This window comes from Canis lupus, chromosome 26 (genome assembly GCF_048164855.1).
Source record: "Canis lupus baileyi chromosome 26, mCanLup2.hap1, whole genome shotgun sequence".
Lineage (NCBI taxonomy): Eukaryota > Metazoa > Chordata > Mammalia > Carnivora > Canidae > Canis > Canis lupus.
In genome coordinates this window covers 38717920-38744792 of record NC_132863.1, presented here as the reverse complement: position 1 = coordinate 38744792, position 26873 = coordinate 38717920, and positions in this window count along the sequence as shown.

Below are 26873 nucleotides of genomic sequence, written 5' to 3'. Positions count from 1 at the left end.
GACTTGCCCAAGGTCACACAGCATCTAAGTGGTAGAGCAGGCATTTAAGTCTATGGCTCAGAAAAAGAGTTAAAAGTACAGCCTTAGGGACGCCTCACTGGATCTGTGGTTGAGCATCTGCCTTGGGCTCAGGGCATGATCCCGGGGTCCTGGGATCAAGTTCCGCATCGAGTTCCCCGCAGGGAGCCTGCTTCTCCCTCTGCCTGTGTCTCTGCCTCTCTCTGTGTGTCTCTCATGAATATAAATAAAATCTTTTCTTAAAAGCACAGTCTTTATAGTCAGACTTGGATTCCAATCTGGGCTTCCCCACTTGTAACCATGTGCCCTTGGGTATGTTACAACTCCTCTCTGGGCCCAGTTTCTCTATATGTACAATGGGCCAACCTCATGGACTGTCAGGTGGCATCTTTGAGCCAGCACAGGGTTTGTCACAAATCAGAGAGGGATACTGTAAGGCTACCAGTGTGATCTCAAGTTGAATGCCCCCATTACTAGGGAGCTCAGTTCCTCACAAAATAGATATTTTTCCCCCCGTAAAACTTCTCCTTATTTTGAACTAAATAAAACTTGCCTTTTCCTGGGACTATCCCAAGGTGGTCATGGAGACCTCCCTGCCCTCTGCTCCTCCTCTGGAAAATGGGATGAGGCCATTCTCTGCACGTGACCTTGCAGAGAGGGTTCAGTCACTTGACATTTACTGTGCTCTCCCTGTGTGCCAAGCAGGGGTCTCAGCACTGGCGAAACACAAATAAGACCGACAAAGTTTCTGATAGCATGGAGCTGATGCTCTACAGAGAGGAGACAGACATTAAACACATAAACCCCTAAGAAACATAACCACTAAATGATCATTTATTTGGACAATCTAAGTACCAGAAGCATCCAAACAACAGAGAACATTTAGAGTTTATTTTTGTTCATCCATTTTGAAAATGACATCATTGTATAAATCAGATAATGTTCCTTCTTAGCTCAAAACCTTTCCATGGCTCCCACTGTCTTCGGGATCAAGTCTAGATGCCCTGATGCAGCCTACCGGGCTCTGTGTGGATCTGGCCCTGCAGACCTCTCTGGCCTCAGCCTTCTGGCCACTCCACTTGAGCCACATGGGTCTCCCCACTGTTCCTCCAACACAACAAGCTCTTTTGGTTCTCAGGGCCACCAGGCATGCCATTCCCTTCACGTGAGGCTCTTCGTCTCACTCGCCACTTGGCCAACCCCTCAACATCCTCCATCCCAGGTAGACACATCTGGGCCCTGTCTTGCCTATCAGCTTGGCTCACTTGGCCTCCTTCCCCTGGCCTCTGCGAAAATCCACGCAAAACGGAAAGAAAAATAGCCAAGAAGGAGCGTGAGTCATTTGTTTACAGGCTAATTAATTACTAAGCTCGAAAACCTGATTTCCATTCTTCCTTTTTTCCCCTCTCTGCCCTTTGAGAATGTTTGGAATCTACATTGTTTCCCAACGCAAAAGTATGTCAAGTTTATTTTTAGCAAATGCACATGATGGCTGGGACTGTTATTCATCCCCCCCACCCCCCACGTCAGTGGGGAGCCAGCCACAGAGCCCGCAGGCTGCTTAATGCTCTTCAGATGTGGATCCTGGGAGGCCAGCAGGTCTGTAAGAGCCATTGTGGCGCCTGATCCCAGAGACCCTACCTGGATCCAATGCCCAGGGACTGGGGATGGAGGTTCCGGGCTGCAGTTTCTCCTCCTGAGCAGAGGTGGTGCTGTAAGGGCGGGGAGGCATTTGTCCCAGGCTGGCTGAGCAAATGCCTTTTCTCTGGACTAGCAAGTGGGTAGCCACTTGGGTATCCCAGCAACTTGTCCCTCCACTTCTTGCCTTTACAAGGGCAGTGGGAGAAGCCCAGTAGATTCACCTTTGGTTCAACCAGGGCAGAAAAGTGGTGCTCGTGCTCTGTCCTGCTGACACTGTGTGTTCTCTGTTCACTTCCCACCCCAACCCCACTCCCACCCTCCTCACTCCCTCACCCGACCCCTGTCCCTACCTCCAGTTCCCTGAGAGCCCTGGATGGGGGATAGTGGCAGCCTGTCGTGGGAGCCCTTGCCACAGGCTTCCTTCCAAGATGCCTGCCTCCAGCCCCTGTCCTGGGATGGGGGCCAGCCACTACCCCAAAGGGATAAGGACCTGTCTCCAACAGACACTGTTTCCCAGCAATAAAGGTGACAATATGACTGCAGTGTGGAAGACTCTCACCCCCAGAAGGCAGCACTGTGTCTATGGTGGTCTTTCTGTGTCCCCACTGCCTGGTATACAGTGGGTGCTCAGTAAAGACTTGTTAAATGATGGTGACCTGAGTTCTAGCCTCACTGTGCAATATCAGTGAAGTCACTTGCCTTTCCAGAACCTCAGTTTCCATCTTGCAAATAGGTAACTGACCCCTAACCCTAGAGCAGGGGTTGCAAACTGAGCTGCTACAAGAGCCAGTCAGAGACATAAAAGCACAGCAGGTATGTGTTGCGGGGTGGGGGCAACTGTGCCCGTTTCCTGCCTGTGGAACAGCCTCTGGGCTCCAGGGCACAGTGCATGTGAGCCCAGAGTTCCCAGACCTTCCCACGCCTCAAGAGAAGTGAGAAATCTGGATGTTTGTAGACAACATCCTAATTTTTCAGTGTTGGCAACTCATATAGGACTTTCAGCAAAAGCACTGCACAGGCCAAACCCAACACACCTCAAGGCTGACCTGGCCCACAGACCACCAGTTTGAGTCCTTGGTGCTTAGCATTTGTAGCTCACTGAGGCCTTGAACAGGCCTGTCACGCCTCAGCTTGGGACAGGGGGTTGGGATGGAGAAGGCAGCACCAGCCTCACCCCATGTGGGAGTAGCTATTATCCTGGCTTATGGGAGGGCCGGGCCGGACTCGTTGGTGCTGGGGCTGTGGGCATCGCCTGCAGAGCTTTGCCTTCCACTTAATTAAGGAAGCCGATAATAATCTAGGTGGAGTGTGGAGATAGGTCGAGAATGAGTTAGCAAACTGCGGCCGGTTGATTGTATCTATTGTAAAAAGCCCAGATATAATATCAGATTAGTACACTTTGTGTGCCTATTATAACACCATGTCATTATAGGATGTGTTATAATTAAGGCCTGAGTGGGCCCCCTTCTCTCCCTGACTTTGCAGGTCCAGGCACTGAGGCTCCTCTTAACTCCCTCCTGGCCATGACTGGTCCTGTAAACGGGGCACGTGAGGAGAACCCTGATCAGAGCCACTGACGCATCCCACAGGGTGCCAGGCCTGATGCTGGACCCTGGGGACAGTAGTGCGACCAAGGCAGACAAAGTCCTGTCCTCATCTCAGAGTCTGGGGCAGAGGAAGGCTGATAATTATGGAAGCAAAAGAAAACAGCACTCCTGACAAGGGCTCTCATGGAGCCGGGGAGAGGGTCTGGGTGGGAGTTGGGCCAGTGGGGAGCCACTTGGCAGGGTGGCAAGGGAATCTCCTTCCAGCTGCGACCCGCAGAAGGTGGAACATGCTCTGGGCACCATCCTCAAGCCACTGGCCGGAGGAAGGGGACTAGTGGGGTTTGCTGAGACATGATCTAGGCTGATGTGGCCCCTCCTGCCCACCCATTCACCGATGCAGCAAATCTCTGTGGAGCACCTACTGGGTGCCAGGCCCAGGCTGAGTGCCAAGGGAGCATGGGTGAACAAAACAGACAACAGTCCCTGCCCTGAGGAAGAGGACAATCTAAGGAAGAAGACAGACATTAAACAAACAAACAAATGTATAACAAGGACAAGTCAGGAAGAAGAATGAAGGGGCTGAAGGTGACAGTGGAGGTAACCTTTCACAGGTAGCCATGGGGTGGCTTTCGCAGCCTTTCACAGACCACAGGGTGGCTTCCCCTAGGTGGTGACATTGAGATATGATCTGAATAAAATGAAAAAGCCAGCTGCATGAAAGAAATGGGGAAGAGCATTCCAGGCAGAGGGAGCAGCAAGTGCAAAGGCCCTGGGGTTAAATCATACCTGGCATGTTAGGGGAACAGCAAGGAGGCCATTGTGGCTGGAGCCAAGTGAGCAAGGGAGAGAGAAAGGTGGAGATGAGGTCAGAAAGGCAATGGGGCCAGATGAGGCAGGGTCCTGTGGCCCTTGAAAGGACTTCAGCATGTGTTCTGAGACGGGAGCCTTGGAGGGATCTAAGCGGAGACAAAATCTGACTCAGGATCCACTTGGATCACACAAGATCCCTTTGGCTACATATGGAAAATGGACTGAGTTAAGGTAGGAGCATCGAGACCAGAGGGGAAAGGCTTTGAATCCCTTGTGGAAGTGGAAGGGGGAAACCTGGTTGGATTCTGGATGTAGTTTAAAGGTAGAGCTGACAAGATTTCCTGATCAATTATTGGATGTGGGGCAAGACATAAACAAGTCACCCCAAGGCCTAGACCTGAGCACCTTGAAAGGATGGAACTGCCATTTCCTGAGACTGGGGGCGCTATGGGTGGACTCAGTGGCTGGGTCTGCTGCCCACTCCCCGAAATCCCCATGTTGACCGCCACCCCAGCCTCTCCCAGGTCAGGGCTGCAAAGGGAGAGAGTGAGGAGTCAGCCCCACCCAGGCCTCTAGGCAGGAAAGGGGCACCCAGGGCCTGGCCGCAGGATGACACAACACTTAATAATTTCTCCGCCGTGTTTTGCAATGGGCACCCTTTATCGGCTAGTAAAGGGAGTGGGGTTTTGCAATCCCCCCAGTGGGTGATCATGGCTGGTGCCAGGCTGGAGGGATATCAGGCCAGGCCACAGGCATCTCCTTCTTGACCCAAAAGGATTGAGTCCCAAACAGGCCATCCAAGGCTCAACCATCATGGTGGCAGGAGGGCTGGGAGTGAGCACTGCCCTGAGACCCACTGAATTAAAATCCAGCCCTCCACTTGGCTGGTGATGTTGGGCAAGTCACTTCCCCCTCTGAACCTCAGCTCTTCCTCTGAAATAAGGGGAGTAATTAAAGGAATTATTTTTATTTAAGATTTTATTTATTTATTCATGAGAGACACAGAGAGAGTGAGGCAGAGACACAGGCAGAGGGAGAAGCTCCCCTGCATGGAGCTCCATGTGGGACTTGATCCCAGGACTCCAGGGTCACGTCCTGAGCCAAAGGCAGACGTTCAGCTGCTAAGCCACCCAGGTGTCCCTAAAAGAATTATTTTTAAATTACTCTAATACTGTTATCTAACATACTGTTTAACAAGTACTGAGCCCTGACTCTGTACCTGGCCCTGTGCTGAGCACTTTCTGTACAACATCTCATTTAATCCTTACATCAGCCAGGGCACATGGGTGGCACAGTCAGTGGAGCATCTGACTCTTGCTTTCAGCTCAGGTCACGATCTCGGGGTCATGATCTTAGGGAGTCTGTGCTCAGCAGGGAGTCTGCCGGAAGGATTCTCTCTTCCTTTCCCTCCGCCCCTCCTCCTGCTTGTGCACATTCTCTCTCTCTCTCAAATAAATGAATAAATCCTTTATAAAAATCCTCATATCAACCTTTAAACTGTTATTTTCCCATTTTACAATGTGAAAAGGAAGGCTCCGAGAGAGGGAGTCACTCCCCAGGGCACCCAGCCTATCTGGTGTGGAGCAGGGACTCAGACCCCAGCCTGTCTGACTTCAGGGCCCGGTTCTGTTGTTAGGAAGTCACTGCAGCTCTCTGGGGCTGTTTCCTCATCTGTAAAGTGGGAATTACAAGATCGATGGGATTAAGCCGTGCTTCCCCTCATGGGGTTGGTGGCACTTGGGGAGCACTTAGAACACTGGTGGTCCTTATGGTTATGATTATTCCCCTGGGGGTGCAGGGCAGCCAGGATGCCCTCCTCCCTCCCCTCGCTGCCCGGCCGGGCTATGTGGAGCCCAGACAGGACAGGGCTTTGGGTCCCCACCATGGCCCGGATCACTCCTGCCTTCCTGCTGTGCCCCTGGGGTGACAACTCCCAGCACTCCAGGCTGGTTACAGGCCAGAGGGGGCCGCTGGCCAGTGCGTGGGGCACCTCAGGGCGGTCCTGTGAATGAGGGTCATTTATCCCACCCGACAGAGGAGGACCCCAAGGCTCAGGCTGGACACATGACGTCCAAGCCAAAGAGAAGGGGCCGGGGACGTGGCTCTCCCACCACTCCAGCTGCTGATGGCAAGAGCCTTCCAGGCAGTCTCTCTCTCTCTCTCTCTCTCTCTGCTTCCCCCTCTTTACCTCCCCTGTTCTCCCCTGTGTCTCTCAGGCCAACCCTCCAAGTGCGGCTCCCTCTGTCTCTGCATCTCCCCCATGTCTCTCCGCCCCCCCCCCCCACCCTCGGGGCCCTCCCTCCTCCTCTCCAGACACGTCCACTGAGGGAAGGTGTCGGGCCACCTCGGCCACCTCGTTTGCTCGACACAGCGCACCCGCCTCCCCTCGCACACCACCAGCCGGGGGTCCACACGGAGACGCCCGGGTCCAGGGCCCGCAGCTCGCCGCCTGCCCCGGGGCCCCAGGTGCATCCCCGGCCCGGGCAAGGGCAAGCTCCGCCCACCGCCCGGGGGCGAGCGCTGATTGGCTCTCGGCACACGTGGCCCCGGCGCCCCTTGCAGGGATTGGCTGCGGCGCGGTCTGGAATGCGTCTGCGGCCAGTGAGATGGGGAAGTCTGCCAAGGGCCTTCTGGGAATAGTTTCTTCATTCTTAAGAGGACACGTGAGGGCCTTTTCCTGCCTTGGCGGTGGCTGTGCGACAGCCAGATGGCGGGAGCCTTGGCCCCGTCGTGGGGCTGTGAGGAGCTGGGCTGGGAGGCGACGGGCAGGACCTGGGGCGAGCGTGCCCAGCCCCCCGAACCTCCAGCTGCCCGCCGCCGCTCGCTCAGCCGGACAGTATTTATTGAGCACCTACTCGGTGGCAGGCTCTGTTGCAGGCACCGGGGATGCAGCAGGGAACTGAGTCCACATGATCTCTGTCTTGCATTCTAGCGGACAGACCTCGACTGAATAAACATGTGAGAAACTGTAAAAAGCAAAATAAAACAACAAAAACATGGGCCTTAATGAGGGCTGCAAAGAGAGATCCACGGAGATGAGACCAGAAAGGGGGATCAAGGAAGGCTTCCCTGAAGAGGTGTCCCTGAGACCTGGTTGCCCAGAAGCAGAGCCCGAAACAGAGACTGGAATGCAAGTGATTCACTAAGAAATGCTTTGGGGAGAAAAAGAGAAAGTGAAACAGGACATGCGGGGAGAGCAAAGCTACGATGTGGTCTCAAATGAAGTCAAGCTTCAGCCTAATCCCATGGGGGGTTCTGGAGCATGAACAGTGCTGCAGAGAGGATCCCACCTTGAACTTAGGGGGGCTGAGCTTTGTTCCTCTGACTTAATCCGTCGTGACTGTGTCCACCTCTTTGGGGGTAAGAGGACCACATAGGTGGGGCAGCTCCTCTTCTGCGACAGCTCCAGAAAGAAGTTCTGGCTAGGAGCCCATAGCTGCCAACACTGCGTGACAGCTGACAGAGGAGTGCAGGGTCCAGCAGAAGAATATCCAGGTCGGTCATCACAGTACCCACCCCAGGAGGTCCCCCTGATCTAAGGTCTGGGCACTACCTAGGTAAGGAGCAGCAAGAAAAGCATTTTGGTAGTGGAAGCAGCATGTGCAAAGGCCCTGAGGCAGGCAGGAGCCAGATTTACTGAAAGGAAACCAAGGTAGCTCTAGCAGAGTAAATGAGAGTGAGAGTAACCAGGAGATTAAGAGACATGGGTCGTCCATCATGATTAGGAGGCTAATGCTTACTCTGAGGGCAGCAGGAGTCATGGGAGACTGTTAAGCAAGAGAGGATGGTGATCCAGCTTACGTTTTTTAAGGCTTCATCTGGCAGCACGCAAAGAATAGACTTAGGGCTGAGACCAGGAGCAGAGATCACTTGGAGGCTATTGTAATCACTCAGGTGAATCACCCCAGCTTGAATGGTGGTGGAGGAAGAAAGCACAGCAAGGTGGGGACAGGGTGAGGCAAGACTCTAGGAGGTGATAGTAATGGCACCTATTGATCACTTCCCACGAGTCAGGTGCTATTCCAAGCACTTCACAGAGAGGCTCTCACTTAAGCACATCCCCATGAAGCAGAAACTCTTCTTCCCCCTGCTTCACAATGAGGAAGCTGAAGCATGGTGGGATCAGTGCCCTAGAAATGGTTCACACTCTCACGTGCCAGTACCTTCTGTCCCACCTCGAAGGGCCCAGGACACTTGTAAATCTCCAGCATCCAGTGGGACCTTGGGGCGGGACCCACACACACACACTCTGAACAACCCCTAGCTGGGAACAGGTGGGAATCCAGCCATGTGTCCCCACTTTCTCATTTCAGCCTCCTTGAGAAGTCAGTGTAATTACTACATGCATGGACTCCCAGCCACAGACTCCATTTCTACCGAGTTGCTCACTCTCTCCTAGGGGGCAAGACACCACCCTGTGTGACCCCATAACCCAGAGAGAGGCAGGGACTTGCCTGAGGTCATTCAGTGTGTCCCTGGTTGCAGGTGCCTGCAGCTGAGGTGAGGCCACCAGGCCCGGTGCTGTTATCTGTGGCCAGAGGCAAGAGGCCCAATGGGATACCTGGGCCCCTGATACAGGGGCCTGTGGTCCCAGCCCCTGTGAGGACAGACAGGCCATGCCCAGCCTAGAGATAATCAAGACCAGATTCTGGCCAGTGGTTCATTACAACACCATGGCTAGGGCCACCCGTGGAGTCTGAAGACTCAGAGGCAGGACTGGCTGGTGCTGGGGCTGGAGCAGGGACAGGGATGGAGAAGGGAGACCCAGGGGTCAGGAGGGTCCCTTTCTAGGAGGAATCCACACAGCAAAAAATAAATGTCCAGACTGCTTCTTGGTGGTCAGTGTGGCTTGCTCGTGGAATACCTGTGGTGTGTCAGGTCCTATGGGACACAGTGGTGACCAAGCAGACCTGGCACCTGTCCTCAGGGAGCCACACTTGCATGGAGGAAGCAGCCATCAAATAAGGAAAACCATTAAGAGAATGTGTAGTGCTGAGTGTTGGAAGGAGAGATGCAGGGGACTGCTCAGGAAAGTACGAAGGAGGCCTCCGCAGTGAGGAAACCTGGAGCAAAGGCCTGAAGGATGCGTAGGGAGAGCTCTGGGAGGAGGTGGAGGAAGAGGAGGCTAGAAGGGGATACAGCGAAGGCAAAGGTCCTGAGGTGGGCCAAGTGTGGAGTGTTGAGGGTAAGAGGGCGGAAGGGGGGGGGGCGGCCACAGTGATGCGGGAGGAGCATGAACAGATGGGCAGGTGGATGGTGAGGAAGTGAGGCCAGGGTAAGGAGCTCGGATTATAGTTTAAGGGCCACGGGAGCCACAGAAGGCTTCAGGCAGGAGCTGTGGCGGACGTGATTAGACCGGAGTGCAGCGGATCTGTTGTATAGGACGGTGTGGAGGGACCCCTGATCAACTACAGGTCCTAAAGCCTGAGGATCCGGGCCTCCTGGGTCTCCTCCCTCCCAGTATAGAGGGCTCTATAGCCAGCAGGCAGAGGCCAGCTGGGCCAATCCCAGGCACCCTGTGGCCCCTGGCTGTCTGCCCCCACCTGGACCTCCTAGGGAACATTCCAGACAGCGATTATCTCAGTTCTGAGCACTAATTAGCCCGATTTCACCTCAGGCCTTCCCAGGGCTGCTCTGAGAGGGCCCCCTGGGGAGGCAGCTTCCAGGTACAAGGTCCCAAGGGAGGGCTGGAAGGCCGAGAAGGGGCCCAGAGCTGCTTCCTAGGACTAGGCAGGCCTGCAGAAGGGTGGAACCCAGGGTGCTGGGGATGTGGCTTCAGCACCCAGAGCCCCTGGCCCACACCCTGCCGCCCTGGCACTCCGGCACCTTGGCCAGCCCCATGCACTGGCCAGGGAGCTCAGCCCCCACCCGCACCCCCACCCGCACCCCCACCCCTACCCAGACCCGGACCTGGACCCGGACCCAGACCCAGAGAGCTCCACGGTCGCCTTCCTCCTCACTGATTTATTTGCCTCTCTCAGCCTGAATCTGGCTCCTGCGTGTGCGTGTGTGCATGTATGTGTGTGTGTACGTGTGCACGTCTTTCTCTTCCTCTGTCTCTGTCTGCCTGGCTCTTTCACTGTCTCTCTCTCCCTGTCTCTCTTTCTTTTCTCTCTTTCTCTCCTCCCTGTCTCTCTCTCTTTCCACTTCTAGCTCTGTCTCTGTGTCTGTGTATGTGTCTCTCTGGTTCTCTGTCCCCTTGTCCCCCCAGACCCTGGCTCACTGCCAGTCATTGTCCCCTTTCCCCTGGTCTCCAGCCTGAAGCTTGGGGGTGGCAGGGGTGCTCTTCGGGTCTCAGCCCCTCAGGGGCAGCAGGTGGGGGTGAGTGTCCCCAAGCAGCCTCCAGGCAGAGGAGTGAAGATGGTGCCTGCACAAACTGCTCCAACCCTGCCGGTTTTTCCAGCTCAGCCCCACCCTGGACCTGGGCCGCCCCCTCCCCGGGGACCCACCCTCCCTGGGCCCAGTGGGGCTGCTAGAAGGTGAGGCCCAACCAGGAGTGTCCTGGGAAATGGAAGCTGGAGCAGGATCATGCTGGCAAGGCCCAGGCTAGCAGCTTTACAGCACATTTACATGAGGGGAAACTGAGCCTCAGAGAGGGGCATAGGGGCATAGGGCATAGGCACACAGCTAGTTAGGGTCAGAATTCCAACCCCAGACTCAGGAAAAGATTCAGACACAACCAAGGGTGTTTTTCCTGCTCCTGGTCCCCCAAGTCCTTCCCCAGAGGCCACCCTGACCCATTTCTTGTATGTCATTCCAGAACTGACCATGCATATCCAGATTTCTCTTCTTTTATGAATGTTTTAACACAAGTGGTAAAACAACAAGCACTATTCTGCACCTGCTTTTTCACTTACCCATACCTTGGAGATCTTGCCTTATCAAGACCTTCTTCCTTATTTCTTATGCCTGCTGGGCCCTCCAGGGAGTGGACCAGCAGCAAGGTACTTCATCAGCTCCACCAAGGGACATCCAGTTGTTTCTAGTCTATTTTGTTTTGTTTTGTTTTTTTAAAGAAAATGTCTCAACAGCCCCCACCCCCCACAGCACACACATGCACACGCGCACACACACTAGACCTGTAGGATCTAGTCATCCTGGAAGGTGCCAGTGAGTCTTGCCCAGAAATGAGCTCAAAATCCTGGAGAGGAGCTTGTTAAAACTGCAGATTTCGGGGCCTTCTCCAACGCACTTAAAACAGAAGCTTAGGTGTGGGGACCCCGGAATCGGCATTTTTAGCAAACACCCGCACTCCCCCACCCCTGGAGTAGAGGGACTCTGAGAGCCAGGGGCTGTGGACTGTCTGACCAGGTTTTCATGCTCTGTTCCTGGCTCATCAGGCTCCGGAGGGGATGCCTTGCCCTCCCTCTCAGCTGCTTCCCTTTGTTTTGTTCATGTGGTGCAGCTCCAGAAAAATTTGGGGGTGGGGGACAGAAAGAGTTTTATGCAGTGAAATAAAAGCAACAACGAAACAGAAAAACCGAAAGATAGGGAAACTGAGGCAAAGAGCAGCAACAGCACATGCCCACGACTCCACGGGCCTTGGTGTTAATAGGCAGCAAGGCTGAACTTGAACCCAGGTTTCTTAATGCTTAGGCCGGGAGTTTTCTGTTGCATTCCACCCACCTTGGTCCAGTCTCCTGTCAGCTGGCCATTGCCTACCCTTCCACCTGTTTCCTGCTCACACCATCACCCAGCCCACCCCTACCTGTCCAAGTCCATCATTTCTCTGTCCTACCACCAACCACCCATCCTTCATCCTCCATCCGACTATGTGCCAGGTGCCGTTCCAAGCACAGGGAGCAGAGCAGCAACACGACAGACCTGTTCCTGCCCCAGGAGCTTGTTGCCTCTGGGAGAAACTGGCCACAGACAGATAATCACACACATGTCAACCCCCAAACAGGGGTCCTGGCTGTGCACAGGAATGGAGGGGAGAGGTGGGGGATCCAGGGAAGCCTCCCTGAGGACCCTCTCCTCTGAGGATAAAGTAATGGGCTGGATTGAACCTGGTAAGAAGGGAAAGGAAAGAGTAGGAGCACTGGCAAGCTGCAGGGATGGGGGAGATGGAGAGAAGGTCCAGGTGGGAGGTAAGAAGCGGCCGGGGTGTAGGTGTGAGCAGGGACACACTGGACATGGTGAGGATATCCAACTGGAGTCCTACCTCTGGGGGTGGGGAGAGGGTGAGAGGCTCAGAGGGACCAGAATAGAAACCCCAGAACAGAAACCACCAAGACAGGGATTGGGCTTCTGGGAAGTCCGTACTGGAGAGGTGCTAGGGAGCAGGGAAGCTCCACGCAGGGCCAGGTCCTGCCTCCTGCCTCTCTCCCCAGGACGACCAGCCCCAGCCTGTCCTCCCAGTCTGAACACTGTCTCCCTGGCCCCCCGCCAGTTCCCAGCTCCCTGCCAGCCCTGGCCTGGCCTCCTCCTCCCACTCACCTGCTGATCCTGTCCCACTGTAGGGGGGGGTGTCCTCCTTCCCCGCCCCCAGCTCATCAAGGGGCACCAAGCTCTTCGTGGTGGGAGGGGTGGCAGACGGGACCCCTCAGCCATCAACCAGCCTGCCAGGATCCCATTAAAGCTTAGTGGGTCACCCCATTCACAGTCTCCATGTATTCTCTACAGTAACGCGACGTTTACTGAGTGTCTACTCTGCACCAGGCCCTGGGCTCAGCACTTGCCACCAGGTCCGTCCCTGTGTTCCCTCCTCTCCCTGGCTGCCACCACCCCCTAACCCTGAGAGGAGGTCAAATCATAGGCCTCCTCTGCTCAGAAGCCCACCTACGCTCTACCCACATACACACACACCACCCTCCAGCCCCCGCCCCCCACTCTCTCCTCACTTACACTGGCCTCCCTGCTGCTCCCTGCACAGAGAAGCATGGTCCCAGCGCAGGACCTTTACACTTGCCAGTCCCTCTTTCAGGGACCAGATATCCCTATGGCACTCTGCCTTACCTCTTTCAGGTCTTTGTTTCAACATTCCCTTCTCTCAGCGAGGCCTTCCCTGAACCTCTAAGTGCAACATCACACACACACACACACACACACACCACTTCTCTCCTTCCTCTTCACTTTTCTCTACAGCACTGCCCATCTGATCAATACTATCCCCCACGGTGAACACGAGACAGGGATTGGGGCTGCTTATTTTGTGCAGTACTCCCGGGCTTAGCACAGTGCCTGCACGCAGTAGGTGCTCAGTGAAGTCACTCTTGGATCACATCTTTGAGAGTCCTCTGTGTGTTAGGCTCGGTGAGCCTCCCAGATACAGCAGAGAACGAACTGAAAACATTGTAGAACGAAGCTGCACTTTCCAGTTGTGGGACTGCAGAAAAAGACCAGAGGCAGAAGGGTAGCTGATGCCACAGAGGAGCGCTCCCCCCAGAGCCATCCCACAGGCCCCTCCTAAGGACCCTGTGACATCCACACAGAAAATGCTGGGCTCCTTCCTGCTGGTACCAAATAGTCTGTGCTTTTACAAGAAACTCCAACTGACCCAAACCCACCTTGACAGACCCCTCAATTATGCAGAACTGGATGTTGCTGTTTGCCATTTTCCCTCGTTTCCATTAGCTCATTTACCAACCATTTACTTCCTGGGCACCAAGTGTGTGGGCATCGTGGGGTATGGTGACGCCCGCTTGCAGACGAGACTGATGCACAGAGACTCAGAAACAAGGAGTGAGATTTGCACTGGAAAACAGGGAGCAAAAAAAAAAAAAAAGAAAGAAAGAAAGAAAAGAAAAGAAAGGAAAAAGAAAACAGGGAGCAGTGTGAGGCCACAAAAAGACGTGCTTCCTGAGTGGGCACGGGCTGGGCTGAGTTGCTGACAATGGAGCAGCTCCTCTGGACCCAGTTTACGCTTCCATAAAAAGTTTATATTTTAAAAAATATCACAGAGGGGTGCCAAATCTCAGGGTTGTGAGTTCCAGCCCCACGCTGGGGCTGGAGATTACTTCAAAAATAAAATAAAATCTTAAAAAAATAATAATAAAATGATAAGTAAAATATAAAAAGTATAAGAAAAAAAAGGACAGCATTAACACTTAGGCAAGTCCTGCAAGTTTGTCCTGTCACATCACAAAATCCCGAGGAAGGGGCAGGTCCCAGGGTGTGTGATCCACGACCCACTGTAGCCTCATTGGAGATGTTTTCATGTTTTAAGAAAATGGATGTGTGTATATCAGGCTCCCTGCTCAGCAGAGAGTCTGTTTCTCCCTCTCCTTCTGTCCCCTGCCCTGCTTGTGCTTACTCTCTCTCTCTTAAATAAATACTCTTAAAAAAAAAGAAAGAAAGAAAGAAAGAAAGAAAGAAAGAAAGAAAGAAAGAAAGAAAGAAAGAAAGAAAGAAAATGGATGTGTGTGTTACTAGCATCGTTTTAAATCAAAATTTAATTGTGCAAGAGGCAAAAAGACAGGCCAGCCTGGGATCAAAGAGCAGTTGGTACCTACTGAGCACCTACTATGTGCTCCAGGGGCACACATTTAAGCCCGCCAAGTCCCTGTTTCCCCAAGTTTCATCATTTCTCAGCCACCAATGGAAGCTGGGAACAAGGAGGTCTGGGTTCCTTTCATTGCCCTCTGGCCTGGCACAAAGCACTTCTTCGCACTTCCCAGATAAGAGAACTAAGGTCAGTGAGGTTAGTGATGGGGACACCTACTTTAAAGAATGTTCCTGAACATTCAAGGACACAACGAAGGTGAAAGTGCTGAGCGACCTCGCCAGATGCCACAGTCGTTCCTGCCCAGGACTGGCTACATGAAATGCCAAGGCCCTGGTCCTGAAATCATGAAGAATTTCAAGACACCACAGCACAGCATTAAACCACATGCAGCGCCCTTCTGAGCACTGAGCACTGAGCACTGTGAGACCCCCCGGGATGCCCATCCCAGCCCTGCCTCAGCTCACCAAGAACTTTTTCAAAACCCAGAATGGAAAGTAAGAGAGTTTTGTAAGTAACCTCCAAGCAGTCTGAAAGCTCCTTTCTCCAGAACTTTCCATCCCATGCCAGCTGTCTTAACATGCAGGTGTTTGCGAAGCCTGAGGCCAACAGGGGCTCCCCCACTTCCCTATTGCTATTATGTAGCAATAATTAACAACAACAGCAGGTACCCTTTCTGGGTACTTAGTATGTGAAGGCATCATGTCAAGTTTTGTGCACATTGCCACCAATGCTATTAGGTACGTGCTGTCATGGACAGGCCGTGGAAGGAAACTGAGGCACACAGTGGGGGAGAGCCGCTCACCCCAGCTCACACAGCCAGATAGGGGAAGAGCTGAGATTCACACCCAAGTCTGTGGAGCTCGAGCCCACACACTGGCCCAGGAAGGAAGGCAAAGGCCAACAGGAGGCGGGCAAGGTTGGCAGGGCTGCCCTGGACTGGGGCATGAGGCTCTGGGGATGGAGCCGGCCTCTGTCCCACTGCCTCCTCACCCCACTTGGAGTCTCAAGCTCTGGGCTAGAACGGCCTCCACCAGGCATTGGTTTCGCCATCCCATCTCCACCAGGCCCCAGGAAGCCTCTGGGAACCAAACAGGGCTGTCCAGCCCAGGGAGTCCAGGCCAGAGCACTGGGTAAGGAGCATACCCCAGAGTCACCCAAACCCGAGTTCAAATCCTGCCTTCGCTACCTACCAGCTGTGTGACCTTAGGCAAGGTAATCCCCCCTCTCTGAGCCCTTTTTTGTCCTTTTCAGTTTTTCTTTTGAACCTCAGGTATGAAAGGCTGAGTTACCCAGCTCCTCAATTCCTGACATGCTGTCATTGCCATGCGAGCCCCATCCCTGGTTTTATTTATCCCCTCAACTCTACTCCCCCTCCCCATCCACCTCATTCCCTGGCATTTGAGGTGTATCTGTTTTTTTTTTTTCACTTTGATTTTGACTTTCACTTGTGTAAAGGACAGAAGGAATCTACCTCAGTGAGTTTTTATCTCAGTGAATATTTACTTACATGTGGATAAATCCATATCACCACCATCCAAGTCAAGACAACACTTGCAGCAGCCCAGAAAGCTCCTGCATGCCCCTTCCCAAGCAATAACTCCTCCACCCACAGAAGGAGCCACTGCTGTGACTTTTAATTCATCTGACCTGTCCTGGAAATTCCTATCAGAGTAATGACACAGTCCATGGTCTTTTGTGTGTGGCTTCTTTACCTCAGCGTAATATTCTCGATTTACCCGTCATGTGCATGAATCCATAGCTCCGTGGCACTGCTGAGTAGTATTCCATTTATAGACGTACTACAATTTGTTCATCTTCTCACGTGCTGAAAGACATTTAGGTCATTTCCAGCTTGGAGCTATTATAAATAAAACTGCCGTGAACATGCATACAGGTCTTCTTTGTGGACATATAGCTTCGTTCCTCTTGGGTTTATTGGAGGTTGGCTCTTCTGATTTTCAACTGACTGTAGCACAACTTCTGAGCTTACAGAAAAATTTTGGGAGTTATAAGGAACTCCGGGATGTCCTTTGCCCAGATTATTTACATTCTGTCCCACTTCATCATTTCCCTTCTATTTATATTTCTCTCTTGTCCTGAATTATTGAGAGTCAGTTGTAGATGTGATGTCCTTTGATGCCCAAACCCTCCAGCATGTGTCTCCTGACAACTCTCCCCCACGACATGCACGCAGCACGCAAACCCAGGACGCTTATCATCGATACAACACCACCATCAAACCCACATGCCACTTTCAATATTCCCTAATTGTCCCCAAAAAGGTCTTTATGATTTCTTTCTGGTCCAGGACCACACTGCACTTCCTCTCGTATTAGGCTCTTTCAACAGCTCCTCAGTCTTTCGTTGACTTTTCTTTCCTTGATACTTTTGAGAATCACAGGCCAGCCTCTTTGCAGTATGCCCTTCACTTTGGATTTGCCTGAGGTTTCCTCCTCGCTAGATTCAGGTCATGCATCTTTACATGGACATCGTGGAAGTGATGCTGTATTCTTGTGTGCCCAGTCAAGTGGCAAGCAACTGTGATTTGTCCCACTGCTGGAAAATGGGGAATATAAAAGCTCCCACCTCACAGAGTTGTTACAAGAATTAAATGAGACATAGTCAAAGGCCCAAATTTATACTTATTATCTCTCCTGCATTTGGAGGGAGGGCCAGGCATGGGGTAAAGAACAAACCTAGGGCTGGCCCCACCCAGACCTGTCTCCTGGGCCCCAATCCTCACCCAGCCTCCTAGAACTTGCAGCCAGGATGCAAAGAGAGACAGGAATGCATGGGAGCCAGAATTCTAGTCAGACCAGGCTGGAGGCCCCCTGATGCTGGCTTAGTCTGACCCACTAATTGAGGGGGACCTGAGGCCCTGAGAGTGCACAGGGCTTCCCCAATGTCACAGGGCCAGTCACTCAGCTCTGCCCAGCTGTTGGATCCTCCCCATCAGGGATTTTCAACTCAGGGTGACTTTGCACCACAGGGGACACTTGACAATGTCTGGAGACATTTTTGGTTGTCAAAACTAGGGGTGTGGGGTGTGTGTGACTGTTATCTGGTGCATAAAGGCAGGGAAACTATAATGCACAAGTGTCCCACAACAAAGAATGATCCTATCCTGGGTGCCTGGGTGGTGCAGTCAGTCAGGCATCTGACTCTTGGTTTCAGCTTAAGTAATGATCTCGGGGTCATGAAATTGAGCCCCACTGAGTGCAGAGTCTGCATGAGACTCTCTCTCCTTCTTCCTCTGCCCTCCCCCATCCTCCCAATATACTGTGAAAAAAAAAAAAAGAATGATCCTATCCTAAATGCCAATGCTGCAGAGGTTGAGAAGCCCTGGTTCATACCAAACTAATGACAGCAGACAGCAGTGCACCTCTGGTCAACTTATGCTGCCAACTTTTTCCCAGGGCCCAACTGGCTGCGAAAAAAAAAAAAGAAAAGAAAAAGCAGTTTGAACCTTCAGCATCATCTGAACCTTAAGAAGGAGAGTCCTTCATGTACAACAAGGGTTTTGCTACCCAAGTCTGTTTTTGTTCTGAGTCCGCAAGGGTTCTGATCAGCACTGCTGGAGAAGGTTTGAGGCTGTCCCAACCTCTGGGGAGCTGAGCGGAGGGGCTTAGAGGGACGTTAGGATCCCTGGCCTAAAAATGCAGGGAGTGGGGGAATCTTAAACCACCCCCTGCAGCCTGATTGCTGGGTGGGGGGGTGGTTACACCCTGGAATCCTATCATCTTTTCTGGGCTCTGACTTTACAGACTCTGAGGTTCCACATGGTTCTAGCTCCAGGTAGAGAGAGACAACAAAGCCTGGGATGTAGCAGATTCTCCGTAAATGATAGGTTGGGAGTAAAGAATGAATTATGATGCTAATTGATATTATTGAGCATTTACTATGTGCCAGGCAGTATTCAAACACTGTGTATGTATCATCTCATTTAATCTCCCCACATCCTGTGAGAGAGGTTCTATTGTCACCATCCCCATGTTGCAGAAGAGGGAACACAGGCCCAGAAAAGTGAAGTTACTTGCCTAAAGTCACAAGCTGTTAAGAGGAACACGAATGAATAATAAAGAAATAAATACCAGTTCCCATATACATTAGCTTTCTCCTTCATATATTACTGAGTCAAAAGCCTGGTTCTAACTCTTCTTGGGGCCTAAGAACCCCAATCCAAGCCCTGGGGACCCCTGGTCCTCTCCAGGTCAGCTCCCCTCCCCCGCTTCACTTAACAAGACTCTATCCCTGAACCTAACCCCGAGGTAGAAACTTATGCCACATGAGATAAATAAATAAATAAATAAATAAATAAATAAATAAATAAATAATAAAAAATAAACTTATGCCACAAAAGCCTGGGGACCCTAATGTAACGGGACCCTTTTGTTTATCAAGGGCTTCCTTTCCACCAAACCCCACACTATACAACTGGCAGGGATGTGACAAGACCCACTGCACAGATGAGGAAACAGGCCCAGAAGGGAGAGGTCTCTTATTCTAGATCAAACATCTAAGTGACAAAGCTGAGATGTGAACACCTGCCCATCTGACTCATGAGCCTGACAGGGAGATGGTGACAGAGCAGAGGGCAACAAGGGAAACTGTGACACTGGCAGAGGAACCATGGAAAGTCAGCATCAGTTCATCCCTCCATCACATTCTCCCCAAACTCCATCTCAGTATCTCAGGGGTTGTGATGTGGCAACATCAGTGTCTGTCACAAGGGGAACAGTTCATGACAATGTGGCAGCTACACACAGAGGCACATTATGAATCAGAACAAAAAGCAGTGAATTAGAGGACACAGGGCAACATGAAGTCATCTCTAAAACAGTCTTCTGGGAATCTACATTGCCTTCCTGCAAAATGTAACCTATTTGATACAGTTGTCCAATGTACCATTGTGTGAGCTGGAAAAAGGTTGCAAGCAGTCTCAATATCCATCAAAAGAAGACTAGTTAGGTAATTATGGTACCTCCATGCAATGGAATATTGTGTGATCATTAAAAAGAATAAAGTAGGGGCACCAGGGTGACTCAGCCGGTTAAACATCTCACTCTTGTTTCAGCTCAGGTCATGATCTCAGCACTGTGACATCAAGCCCCATGTTGGGCTCTGCACTCTGGGGAGTATAGCTGAGTTTCTCTCTCCCTCTCCCTCTGCCCCTCCCCCCAGCTCTCGTGCTTGCTGTCTTTCAAATAAATAAATAAATCTTTAAATGAAATTAAAATGAAGTAAAAAATTTAAAAATAAAATAAAAACAAAAAGAATGAGGCAGCTCTATAGTACCAATATGAACAACCTCCAAGATATATTCAACAATGTAGTAGAGACCAGTATGGACAGTGCTACAATGTGTGATGTGTGTGAATATCATGTGTGTGCCTGTGCCTACATGCTGTCATAGACCACCTGAAACAAGAAAAACTCTTGGGAAGAGAAGGGGAATGTGAGTGAGGGCCACTGGGGAGGAAGACCAACTTTGCACTATAAACCCTCTCATACCTTTTGAATTTCAGACAAGGAGTAGGTATTATATATTCAAATTAAATAAAAAATTAAAATAAAAATGTATAAATTCCATGCAGTCGTTGAACTGAGATCATCCACAAGAAACATGGCACAGTCTGGGGGCCAGAGCAGGATGAGTAGGGCATTGAACTGGGTTGGGAAGGGGTGGGCAGAGCAGGAAGTATGGTGTAGAAAAAGGAAATTGGTTAGGAGGATTGATGAGATAAGTATATACATTAAGAATAAGGAAAGTGAATATTCTTGTCACTTTGGGGGAAGATAGTTCCAAACACAGAAAGAGAAAATCAGAATAAACTCTGTGGTGCTGGATTGGAAGCAGAATTATCCATGAAAACTCATAGTTTTCTAAATAGATGATGCATAGAAGACAAAAGACAGATAATCAGATACAGAAATGACACAGATATAAGTATATGTCCGTGTACATACATACATACAGCCTTAGGGAGGGTCCGGGAGCAGTGGCATTCCAGAAGCAATGAGCAGATTTTGTGCTGAGACCATTCCTCACGGAGAGGAGCCAGGGCTCCTTGGAGAAATGGCTGATTCCAGGGCTGAGGCAGGGAAAGCACCACATAAGCTGGAGCATCACATGTCAGAAAGTAAGGAAGTACTCAGAGAATGAGGGCGACATGTCGGAAGGGCACAAAAGCCAGCTAGAAGGGGTTCCCAGCCTCCCCTTATATATTATTGCAAAGGAGGATAAAGTAACTTTACAGATGTGAAGCCTGGGAGATCTCTTCAATCATGTAATCAAAGTGAACACCAAAAAAATATATATATATTAAAAAAAATTTTTTATGAACACCATCATTCTCATTGCAAGAGGAAAAACTATAACCATGTGAGGTGGTGGATGTAAACAAAACTTATTGTGGTGATCATTTCACTGTATATATATCTATTGAATCATTATTTTGTATACCTTAAACTTATATGATGTTATATGTCAATTATATTTCCATAACACTGGGAGGGGAAGAGTGAACACCACTGAAAAGGGGACAAACAGAACATAGCATCAGGTCTGTGATTTACCTGCCAAGGATGCATAACCTGAGTCTGATCACCAGGAAACAGCAGACAAACCTAAAGTGAGGGACACACCACAAAATAGATGGCCTGTCATCCTCAAAAATGTCAAGGTCATGAATAGCCAGGAAAGACCAAAGAGCTATTCTAGACCAAAGGAGACTAAAGAGACACAGCAACTTGGGACACCTGGGTGGCTCAGGGGTTGAGCATCTGCCCTTGGCTCCAGTCATATTCCTGGGGTTCTGGGATCAAGTCCTGCATCGGGTTCCCCTCAAGGAACCTGCTTCTTCCTCTGCCTATGTCTCTGCCTCTCTCCGTCTCTCATGAATAAATAAATAAAATCAGAAAGAAAGAGAGAGAGAGAGAGAGAGAGAGAGAGAGATGGCAACTAAATGCATCATGTGAACTGGATCCTTCAGGTTGGCAAGAGCTGAATGGGTCTAAGGAGACGGCAGTAATGCGCCGTGTTAATTTCCTGATTTTGATGGTTATATTGTGGTTATATAGAAAATGGCCTTGTTTGTAGGAAATGGATATCAACGTATTAGGGGGTGATAAGGCAGCAGGTCAGCAATTTTTTTTTTTTAAAGAGAGGAAGAGGTGGTGGGGAAGGGCAGAGGGAGAGAGAGAATCCCAAGCAGACTCCTCGCTGAGCATGAAGCCCAAAGCAGGCCATGATCTCACAACCCTGAGATCATGACCTGAGCCGAAATCAAGAGTCAGATATGTAACTGACTAAGCCACCCTGGCGCCCCTATTCTTAAATAATTCAGGGGAGGAAAGTGTTCTTTGGACTGCTGTAACATTTCTATACATGTGACATCTTTTTCAAAACAGAAAGTGCTAGAGACTGAATGTTTGTGTCCTCCAAACTCATATGCTGAAATAACCCCACACAAGGGTTATTTCATGAACGGATTAGTGCCCTTATAAAAGGGACCCCAGAGAACTCCCTCACCCCTTCCACCATGTGAGGACATAGTATCTAGGAATCCAAACGCAGCTCCTCACCAGACACCAAATCTGCCACTAATTGATCCTGGACTTCTCAGTATTCAGAACTGTGAGAGAGAAAATTCTGTTGTTTTTTAGCCACCCAGCTTATGGCAGTCTGTTATAGCAGCCTAAACTGGCTAAGAAAAAAATTTTAAATAGAAAAAAAGTAAGAAATGGAATAAGATCTAGGGTTGAATACCATTAACAGGAATTAAAACATGTCCTCTCAGCATTTCCTGTGACTCAGCAAGCACTCCTAGGTATATGCCCAACTAAAATGTGTACCTAGGCTCTCCGAAAGACATGGAGTCTAGAATGTTCATCACAGGCCAATTCTAAAGAGCTAAAAACTAGAAACAACCTAAATGTCTCTCAGTCATAAAACGGGTAGATATATTGTGGTATATCCATACAGTGGGATTCTATTCAGTTAAAAAAAAAAAAAAAAGGAATAAATCTTGATACATGCAAGTTGGAGGAATGTTACAGTTACCAAACTGAGTAAAAGAAATCAGACACAAATGAATGTCCTGTGATTCCATTTATATGAAGTATGGAATAGACAAGACTAGGGGCGCCTGGGTGGCTCAGTCAGTTAAGCGTCCAACTTTTGATTTCAGCTCAGGTCAGAATCTCAGGGTTGTGAGATCAAGCCTCGAGTCCGGCTCTGTGCTGGGTGTGGAGCGTGCTGAAGATTCTCTCTCTGTCCCTCCCTCTGTCCCTCTATAAAAAAAGGAAACAAGCAAAAAACTAGTATTTGGTCTTAGAAATTGGGATAATGATTTCTCCTTTCTCCACTTAGGTGGTGATGGGAGTGGCTGTACCTAGAAGAGGGAAAGGGGTTTCTGGGGTGCCGGAATGGTCTGTTTCTTGATCTGGGTGCTGGTTCCATTCACGGGTCTATGCAGGGAAAACCCACCAAGCTGTATGCTTACGTCGTGTGCACTTTCCTGTCTGTGCATATTTCACTGAAAAGACATAAAACGGTCAGATGCACATATATAAGGACAGATACCAACCACAGTGAGGTGGGGCTTATGAGAAGTGGGTGGAATGGATGTGGGGAGCTTATGAGAAGTGGGTGGAATGGATGTGGGGAGCTGAGATGAAGGAGGGAAATAAAACTGCATTGCAGGCTTTGCAAGGACTGGTGGCAATCATATCTTCAGACTTGAAAGGGGTGACTGGCTAATGTTTCACACCTGAATTTCAAGACTAAAGGAAGGAAAGGGTCCCCATGATCCGTATGTCCCTCACCAGCCCCCAGGAGCATCAGCAAAGCAAGCTCGATGCCCACCCCCATTTAGCATGAGGACCAAGGCGTGGCTGGAATGAGACAGTCCTGGCAGCCCCGACTCCTGCCCTAGTGTTCTCTCCTCCGGCGCCTTCTGATCCCCACCCACCAGTTTCCCTGAAGATCCTTCCTCCTCCCTGACCTCCTCCGTCCTCTCCAGGGCTCCAGGGCTAGGGCCTGTGAGGCAGGGATCTGGTGACAGCTATAAAAATAAAAGCTCACCCAGCCTGGCTCCCTGGCCTACAGACTCACCCCACAGAGATCCCAGCTGTGCTGGCCCCAGGCAGGCTAGCAAAGGTGCCTCCCAGGCCTGGCAGGCCAAGGGCTCCGTGGAGCAGGTGGTGGCAGTGGCAGCATGAGGCAGAGGGGTTATTCAGGGTGGTGTGGGGTGTCGGGTCCCAGCACAGCTGCCACATGCTCTGTGAGCTCCGCAGCAGAGACTGACCCTCTCCATTCCCAGACTGTGGACTTCCCTGGTGGTTTGCATATGGAGGGTGCAGGGCCAGGATTTGACCCTGTTGGGGTTAGCAGAAGAGAGTCTGTCCGTCCCACACAGATTGATTCCACTTGGGCAAATGTATCAGAAGTAGCTTCAGCAGCTAGCAACAGGAGGCCAGAATGACAGAGACCTTTATAAGATTTTTTTTTTATTTTTATTTTTTATAACACATAAACAAGTCCAAAGCAAGGCAGGCAAAGAGCGGTGTGGCTGTTGCACTACCATCGGGAACCCAAGTGCCTTTTATCTTCCGGTTTCATCACCCTCAGGAGGTGGCTTCCATGCTTTAATGCTTGCCATGTGCTTCAAGATGGCCCCTGAAGCTCCAGCCATCATATCTGGGTTCCAGGCATTCAGTAGGAAGAAGTTGCAGAGGTGGGGGGAGAGGGTACAGAGGAAGGAGTCAAAAGGAAATGTACCTCATTAGCTGAATCAGCCCCCTCTAAAGAGCTTTCTTGGAAACCGCACCTACAGCTTCTATTTATATTCATTAGTCACCCCTAGCTGCAAGAGAATCTGGGAAATGTAGTCTCTTAGGAGGGCACTTGCTCCCAACAACTTGTCCCATTGCTAAGGAAGAAGGAGGGGAGCCAAAGTAATGTTAGAGCTACATGAAGGGAAAATTCTGGAAGGGAAGAACTGCATACAGACCTCGCTCTACAATCACCCTGCGCGAATTTACCTGTCAAATCCTTACAAAACACCATGAGGAACATCATTATCTTCTTAGTACAGATGGTGGGAGGGAACGGAGGGACACCAAGATGTAGTCACTGGCCCCCAAATCACGCAGCCCAGGAAATGGGGGTTTCAGAACGAGAATGCAGGCAGCCCAATCCCAGCGCCGGAGCTCTTCACCCACCAAAATGGTAATGATGTTGTTAATAATAATGATGATCGCGGATACTTACGGTGTGCTGCACTGCTCTAAACACGTTGCATGGATTGACGCATGCGATCCTCACCACCTTATGAGACAGGTACTCTTATTATTCCATTTTGTGAGCACAGAAATTGAGGCACAGACAGGTGAAGTGGCTTTGTCCCAGGCCACAGAGCAAGCATTAATGGGGTTTATTTCCGGGCAGTGGGATTATGGGTGCTTTCTATTTCCTTCTTTTATTTATGCTCTGCATTTTCCAACCTTCTCACCAGGATCATGCATTGCTTGGGAAGTCAAATAAAAAGAAAACGCCTCTCCTGGGGTCCGGCCTCCTGCCTACCCCACAACCCTCTTCACCCCAGAGGCCTCAGGGAGGCTGGGCCCCAATTCCCTCTCCAGCCTGGCCTTCTTCTCCCTATTCTCCAGCACCGGTGCCCTCTCCTCTGCAGTCACAGCTTCCCAAGGAACTCTCCTCCTCTTGGCTCCCAGCCTTTGCTCCTCCAGTACCCCCTCCTGGCATGCTCTTCCCCTCATTCCTGCCTGGTGAACAGTTAGTTCTCTGTGGCTCCAGGCCCTAGGTCAGAGGCTCCTCACCCACGAGATCTCCTGGGCCCGGGCAGGCGGCCTCCCTGTGCCCTTCACCCACTGCTCTTTGCCTCCTCCTGAGGCCGAGGGGCCTGTTCCATCCCATCAACAAACTTGTCAAGGGCTTTCCAGGTGCCAGGGACACCCACTCATTCCTCCTCAAAACCACCTCCCTCGACCTCACCGTGGCCTCCACACTCTTCAGGGAGGATCCTGCCATCCCTGTTGTCCTCTGTCCATGTCACACCTGGCTGCCTCCCCTCTAGCCATGCCAGCTCCCCGCTCTTCCCCTGACACACTGAGATCCGTCCTGCCTCAGGGTCTTTGCACTTGCTGCTCCTTCTGCCTGGAACACTCTCGGAACACCCTCCCCTTGTCACCCTCGACCACTGTCCCCCTTCATTTTCTTCTTTCTCCCATGCTAGAGTATCAACTCCAGGAGCCCAGGGACCGGCCCAGGCCCACAATAAGTGCTTGCTTGATACCGACTGAATACCTGAATGCGTGAATATACATCCGGGCCCAAAGAGGTTAGGTATCTTGCCCAAAGTCATTTGGCAAGTAAGGGACAAAGTTCGGAGCTTTTTAAAAAAAAAAATTTTTTTCTTGGCCCGAGCATCTTACCCACTCGTCAAAGCCTGTAAAATTGAGGTTTTCCCATCTGCCCCCCATAGAATGCAGTTGACAAGCAGACAAGATAGCTAAACAGGGCTCACACAGGCATGGATTCTAATATCTATTCTGTTTTCTGGGGAAATAATGTTCCCTCCCAGAGCCTCAGGTCCCCACTCTGGAAAATGGGACTCCTACCTCTTGGCCTCAAGGACACCCAGGAGTGGCTCAAACTGACAGGCAGGGGCCCCAGAAGCTCCAGTCTCTCCAGCATCCCCCAGTCTCCCCTGCATATGGTCACAGCCAATACAAGGTTGAAAACCTCCAAGGAGGAGCAGCCAAAGGGATAACTGGAGCTGCTGGGACTCCCTCAGGGGTCACCCAGAAGGTCAGCCAGGCCAGCAAAGGATGGGGAAGAGGGACATGACAGGAAAACAGAGCAAATGAGAAAAGTGGGGCCATAGGCAGAGACAGGAAGAGAAGGCTTCTCAGATGTGAATTCAAGTTATGAATTTGAATCTCACACAAGTCACTCATCAGGTGTTGGGGCAGTGACTTCGCCTGTGCCTCAGTTTCCCCAACTGGGGAAGTGGGATGATAAACAGCACTCAAGTCATTGGGTTACTATAAGAAGAGAGGCCATACAAAACATGGTAACAGCCAGCATAGTGTGCACATGCCCAATAAACCAGGGCCCGTCCCCCTCACTCCACACCTGGCTCCGGTGTCTGCTCAGATGCCACCTCCTAGGAGGGGCCTTCCTGGACCTCTCAGTCCCTCCCTGCCCCACTTTCCCTCCTTCAGAGCCCTTGACGCCACCTGTCATTACCCTCTTCTAGTTACTGGACACTTAGTGTCTACCTCTCCCCATAAATTGTCACCTCTGTCTTCATCACCATGTCCCCAGCACCCAGCATAGGGCCTGGCACCCTGCAGGTGCTCACTAAATGCTTGTCAAATAAATGGAA